Source organism: Papilio polytes, unplaced genomic scaffold (assembly GCF_000836215.1).
Source record: "Papilio polytes unplaced genomic scaffold, Ppol_1.0 DF824191.1, whole genome shotgun sequence".
NCBI classification, from domain to species: domain Eukaryota; kingdom Metazoa; phylum Arthropoda; class Insecta; order Lepidoptera; family Papilionidae; genus Papilio; species Papilio polytes.
Window position 1 is genome coordinate 2,566,275 of NW_013525013.1, and position 5,823 is coordinate 2,572,097.

Here is a 5,823-nt window from a genome sequence, read left to right on the forward strand (position 1 = left end):
GGGCCGACATTAAGGCTTCCGAGGCAGATGTCCGAGGTTGCGAGGGACGCTTGACCGTGCCGGGGTGGGGCAGAGGGGGGAAGAAAGGGCTCATTTTCATTAGGCAACTAAGCGTCAGAGAATTATACATAGATTTATACCACGTACAAAATTGGGCTTCTCAAACTTTGGTAGGCAAATTATTTTTAAAAACTCAAATAATTTTCTTTTTCAAGACTAAATTTTGGTGTAGCAAAAAGCTTAACAATAACACTCAACTTACTAAACATTTTTTTACTATTCACCATTTTGACTTTTTACTGATGCTATATTTTAGTGCGAAAAGATTATTTAAATTACTTTTATTAAATAAATCAAAATATACAACTTTATACAATCATTTAACTAATATAAGAGGTGGTAAATCATATTATAATAGTTACTTTTGACATATTTCATTAATAAAATAATAAGAAAAAGTTTGAGAATCGCTGTACTTGTTAACGAGCACAGAGGGCGAGTCCGGTGACCCTTCCGTTTGTAGCCGGCGAGGCACTTTTTGTCTGAGCACGGATTCCTCGCCCAAGAAACCACGCGAGGCATCCTATAAAGGCAAACGTTTCAGGTATTTACACGTGAAATCAAGAACATTGAATTACAACCTTAATTACTTTAGGGTAAGGTACACAATGCAAGATGTTTCTTGTAAAACATTGATGTCTAGAATTTTTGGGTCTTGCACATTTTATAAAGCGCAGGATGTATAATTAATTTATTCATATTATGTATGCATATGTTTTTAGAATCCGGAATTCTTATTTCAACAAGGTTTTCAGATTGGTGTAAATGAACGTTTTAACTAACTGTGTACATATACTCGTATATGGTAAGGATTATTTGTAATTATTTTTCCGTCTTCAGAGATCTTAAAAATCTTTACATGTACGAGAAGTTTATGTTGTGGTCTAAAAATTAAAGTCTGGTTCAATTAATATTTGCTTTTACGTTTTGAGCAAAATAAAAAGTGTTCTATTTTCTCCTGGACACATTATCAGCTCCTAAGAACAATGGTACGAAGGGCTAACACGTCCTGGCCATTATCTCGGAGTGCGAGGTCGCTCGTTTTGAAATGTAGGAAAATTAAACTTTCTTTTTCCATTGAAACAATTCTAAACTCTCGTGCAACTTCTGTTTTAGTCGCGCCCTCACATGTTTGCGGAACTTTAAAAAAGTTTAAAAAGGGACTTTAAAGTGTTGACGTGTTGTACACGCTTAAATATTTTAATTGGACAGGCAAAAGGAACTCATGAAGTTATTCAACAAAAATGTGCGATATTTTTTAATGCTTACAACAGCACACATTGATAAAGAAACGTTTTTATTAAATTTAATAACCAAGTATTAAAACAATTACAAAATGAAATATATCATTACAATATTATGGTCCCGGAGAACATTAACAGCGAAGGTATTCTCTCGGTATACTAATTAGGTCACCGGACATTGTTCGTGAAGCCCAAATGCACTGAGCAAGCCTTAGCTGACCCAAATATCCAAGTAAGCGGCCACTTTCGCCCCCGACCGAGCGGCCGCCTCAAAACAACGCCTCAATGGCTCTCCTATGTTATTGTCAAAGCAACATTATACGTGTAGGTAGTACGATTAATCAGTCTGTGAGCGCAGTGGGAGCGGTCGCGGTGGCACAGGCGGGAGCGGGAGCGGGCGCGGGTGCGGCCTGGTAATTAGATTTAAGAACAACTGGGCGGGCGTCAGCCGGAGAATGGCCTGCATTAATTTGAGCTTCTCTAACGAGGGCGACGGACTAGGACCTTGCACTTGTAGGAAAACTGTGGAGTCGATTTGTGACAGATAATTTTTAAATAAGAAATTTGTATATACAATGAATGTTTAGCCAAGTTAATTGCTTTTTAACAATATCAGCTAAATGAAAAAAAAAAAAAAACCTTGGATTTTAATGTGGTAACTATATTCTACAGTTTAATAATTCTACAGATAAATACTAATAACATAACACGAGATACAAAACTTGTTTTCCATACAAAAGTAGTCTGCCTGTCTTAAGTTATTAATTCAATGTTAACAAAATTACAAGTCTTAAAAATAATCTTGCAAGAGCATTAAATAAATATAACATAACACGACTCCGCTGATGTCTTTATGCGGGGCAGTTGTGTCCGGCGTAGCGGCGTAGCGTCCAGTGCGCCGTGTTTATTGCAATCTGGCGGCTAAATGCTACTGCTTACCCGGCTTATACTGCCCTTTTGTTATACCAGAATTTACCATATAAATGTCTATTATATACCATTTAATAAACTTATTTATCTTAGATACAGGTTACGCTGTTGATTGAAACTTAAAAAAGTTATTTTTTTGGTATATTTTTTTTTAAACTTCAAGTCACCATAATCATCCTCCTGTAGGGTCGGCACAGCAGGTTTTTGACCTCCTCATAACTTTAACATATACCCTTTGTGATAATATCACTCAACCGGTTTTTTTAAAGTTCAAGTAAGAAATTTATATCAAAATGTTAACTGTTAATTAAAGTATTATAATAAGCATTAATTTTATAAAAATGGATAGCAATAATTTTATTTGCCGTCTTATAAGTAGACTTTTATTATAAAACTTCTTTTTTTTAACCAGTAATTTCATGCAAAACGAGTGGTTGGTTATTTTGGGTATAGAAAGTATTCTCTGAATGTATGCAAAGCAAAATACAATTTATTAATCGGCGGCCGCCGCTTATTCTCTGGTCAGCCAAAGGGTTGTTGAACTATCTCCCTCGGCCCTTAGCCCTCGCAAACAATGTGCCCTCTGTGTGCACGGACTTAAATAAAAGGTTTGATTTTGTGTTGTAAGGGAGCCTCGTTCAATATTTGAGCAGTGGACCGACCGATCTGCATTGCCTTATACTCCTTAGAGGTCTATATTAATAAAGCTTTTACTCTTGTAATGTAATATTAATAAACCAGCCTTAGATATCACTGATGTCAATCACAAAAACATACAGTTCTAAGATTTTATGAGTGAAAAACACGAAAAGTGATCGAATTTCTTTTTCGGGGGCACCGAATACAAAACTATCAATCACCGATTCTCTTATCTTGTACGTTATGTTTTTTGATGTTTTTTTTTTTAATTAATAATCCTCTCTGTAATATTGTTTGTATTGTCTCTCTGTTATCTATAGATAATAATACTTTAACTACTCGATAACCTAAAGAACATCTTATTATTTATTGTTAAAAATCGTAATGTATGTTATTTGCCTCTTCTTAAGATTAGCAAAATTCGGTTTTGTCCATTGTCGTTCACTCAAATTATCAGTGAATTTGAACCACTATAATACTCACTCTTTAGTTAAGAAATATGATTCTTACCGCTTGTAACTCAGGCCGCTTTGAATTTAGTACTACGATCTGACAGGAAAGGGGAAAAACAAGTAAAAATTAGTCTGTCAGTGATGTGACCCTATCCCCCTGTAATCATTTGCTCTTGTATTTTTCTTTCCCATATCTAAGTTACATTAATATTTTAACTGACTATCCAGATATTCAAATGTCACATCACTAAGATAGTAGCTTTAAGTAGGAACATTAAAAGGAAGGGTTGATTTTGAAAGAAGCAGTGCCGATTTTATACTATTTTGTCTGTATCTTGCGTGATCATTATTTAGCAGCTAAGACGCGAATAAAGCTCGCGTCAGGTTGCTTGTGAAATGACAGCTGCAACGGGCAGCTCTAATGGCTATCAAGAGGACCGAACATGACATGAAACGAAATGGGTGAGATTTGTCAACGAGTTCATAGACCATCGACTCTATTACCAAGCAGTTAAGGTTACATTTGAATGATTAAATTGAGAATTGAAGAGAGACAAGAGGGTTGTAAAGTTTAATATGAATGCATTGTTGTTTGAGATTTATTGCATTGTAACTGAAGATTTTCTTAACGAAATGCTATTTGATGATGCAGCTGTTTATCTTGAAACTAATACTTGTGCAGTTTATAAAACTGAAAGCAAAATTAGATGGTGTTTTTTTGCCAACTCTAATAACAGTTTTACGTTGATCATTAAACATCTCATTTCGCATTTAGAATTGTTCTGATCTAAACAGAGATTGGAAAATCAAGTTTTATAGGCATTGGTATTGTATAAAATAGTTTTAAATCTACAAAAGATTTTGCCAGACTGCGAAGTATGAAATAAATTAAAACATAAGAGATTTATCTAATAATATCTATCATCTGATACTTAAGTTACTTAACACTTACCTGGTTCTAATTACTTATAAGTTTAGGTTTTCCGAGAGATAAAATGTTTTTTTTTTTTTTATCATAAGGTGGCAATCGAGCAAGCCAGCTGAATCCTTCAAACTTGAAAGCTACCGCAGCCCATAGATATTCGCAATAGCGAATGTGTTTCCTACCCTTCAGCGACGGAGGAGGAGACACACATAAGACGATGCTTCCCTTTCCTGTGTGTCTACTCCACCGTCATTTAAGTTTACTTCCCAACCTTAATTTATAAGAAAAAAGGGTGGTAAAAGAGTAGTTGTTTACAAAATTTAATTTCACCTTTATTGAAACTAGACAGAATAGTGCTACAGAAGGGAGTTTAAACTGCTAAGTGTCAACTTAATCCGCAAGAAGGTGCTCGTATCCCAGCAACGGTTAACAGGCTTCGTTAACTTCATATTACGAGACCCCCTCACATTTAGAAACGATCCCGTTTCTACACCTACTAAGTATGTAAAACTTAAGAGCAGAATTCTCTATGATAAAGTTTTGTATCGAGGTTTTTAATTTTTTAATCTTATTTCTACTAGCAAATATTTGTAGAAAACCGTATGTTACTAATAATGTAATTGCGAAGGTTCATTTGGATGGATGTTCAAAGGTATCTTCTAAACAGCTGAACTGATCTCGCTGAAATTTGGCTTAGATGTAGAGCATAGTCTGGAAAAATGAATAGGTTACTTAACCATTTTGTTTAATTCCGCGCCGACGACGTTTTGGGCAACAACTAATATTATAATAGTTAAGAACATTATCTCCATTACCATCAGTGTATACCAACGTTTTGTAAAGGTTTTTTTGCCTTTGGAAAAACAACTTAACCGGTATTTTTGTATACTTACATAGCACACATGATTACGAGAGCCTTGGTTTTCTAAAAGTCTTTACGAATTCTTATAAATAACATTCAACCCATTGTAGGTTAGGTTATAAAAAAAACAAGTAACAAATAAATATTTTATTTTATTTACATCGTATTTTTTAATAATAACCACTTTGACGTACTTTATTTAATTACATTTATTGTACTTACTACAACACATTTATAAATATCACTACGAATGTAACAAAGTTACAAATACCTTGTTTGGATACACGTAGCAATAGCGTAGCGGTCTACGAAAGACAACTGAATTCAACCTGCCCAAAAAATTACTTGTAGATTTTTGTTACAGTGGTTTGTATATTTTCATATATGTATATATAAATGCGATTAAATACTACCATAGTCTAAAACATTTTCATTATACACTCTTTTTATTTAAGGTAAAAAAAAATAACAAATCATTGAAATTTTTTCAGCCACCAAATTGTTGTAACCCAAAACATTTATGCTTATTTCATCACTAATCACTGAAATATTGTATGATTAAAAATTAGAAAGTCGATGGTTTTAAAAAAAAAACACATTCACCGTCAATTTTGCCACGCAAAATGACGCAACTATTGTAGGTTTGATGGATCAAAGTTAGCATCATCGCCGGCGACGGGTGCTGTGAGCTGCTACGGCAAGCGGGAGCCG